Consider the following 1,547-nt stretch of genomic DNA (forward strand, 5'->3'; position numbering starts at 1 on the left):
GATCAACTCACGCTGACCTCCTGCCCTGGGCAGGGACACCTTCCACTAGACCAGGCTGCTCCAAGTTCCATCCAGCCTGGCCTTGAACACCTCCAGAAGTGTGACAGAAATGCAAATCCTCATGTCACAACTGTGACAAACATCCCAGTGTTGTCCTTTCTATGCCTGAGGACTGCATGTGCAGGGAGAAGGAACAAAAGGAGTTTTTTGGGTTTCCCAAGCCTGATGAAGGCTCAGTAACCTCAGCATGAATTTATAATGTCATTGATTTCCAAAATTCTGTGGGAGAAACGCAAAGACCCCTCACTTTGGACATCAGACTCTGCTGACGGATTCATTTAGTCTTAAGACTGTGTCTACATACAGTATTTCTAATTTTTTAAATCATTCCCATTATGAGATGGGGTAATTAAGGCAGGACCTCTTCTAGCTCAGCTGCAGCAGCATCCATACAAAGGTGCTTTTATGGAGGTGTTGCACATTCCTGCAAATTTATGGAAGCCAACCAGTAGCAGTCCCTTTTTACAAGTATATCCACACTGCACTACAAGCTCTTGTCTCTCTACCCATATTGCTCATGGACACGAGGGAGTAAAAGCAAACAATTAGCAAAGCTGCCCAAGTGACTCTGAAGCATTCAGCAGTCACTTTCTGGCCCTCTCTGTGTTTTTGGGGGCTGTTTTGGCAGATCCTGCAAAGCATGGGACTCTCCAGTGCTTATTTGTGGCCTCATAGCTGTGCTCAGGTTTGCACCTGCATCATCATGTACCATCATAAATGGTACTAATACCAAAGTTATCCAGAAATAAACCCCTAATCCTGGTTTTCTCTTTTTTTCCTGCCCAGCATATTCCAGCAAGGCAACACCAAGCTTTTCTAACAGCTCAGTTCAGAGGACTTCTGCTGTTGCAGATGAAATTCAGCTATCCCTGGCATTAATTACATCAGCTACACACACACAGGACACCAGGGACAGCCTTTGCAGGGGCTGCACGTCTGCTGCAGTGACAGAGGCCAGTCCTTGTTTACTCTGGATGCGAGGACAGCTGAGCAAGTGGTGACTGGTGGCCAGCTGCTGCAGAGACTTCCAGTTACAGACGTCAGCCCCACACCTCCCTCACCTGGCAGACGTCACCTGCAGACCTGGCAGAGCTTCCTCAGGGCACGGGGAGCCCCAGCAAACATGCAAATGAGCAGGAGAAACTCAGCCCCTGATTCCTGTCTGCTTTTACCATACCCAAAGTTTGATGTTAGCATGTAAATGAGGCATTGAAATCAGATTCACACAGAATTTCATCTTAAAGCTGAACAAAACATGTACCTGGGCAGCCTGTGGACAGCCTCACCACACTTTCAGTGAAGAAATTTTCCCTGATGTCCAATTTAAACCTCCCCTGGTGCAACTTGATGCCGCTTCCTCTTGTACTATTCCTTGTTTCTTGGGAGAAGAGACCAACACTCACCTGGCTGCACCCACCTGTCAGGGAGCTGTACAGCAGCCACCTGAGCTGACGTGGATTTTCCCTCCAACCATTTTCCCCTCTCCT

This window comes from Corvus brachyrhynchos, unplaced genomic scaffold (assembly GCF_000691975.1).
Source record: "Corvus brachyrhynchos isolate BGI_N302 unplaced genomic scaffold, ASM69197v1 scaffold245, whole genome shotgun sequence".
NCBI lineage: Eukaryota > Metazoa > Chordata > Aves > Passeriformes > Corvidae > Corvus > Corvus brachyrhynchos.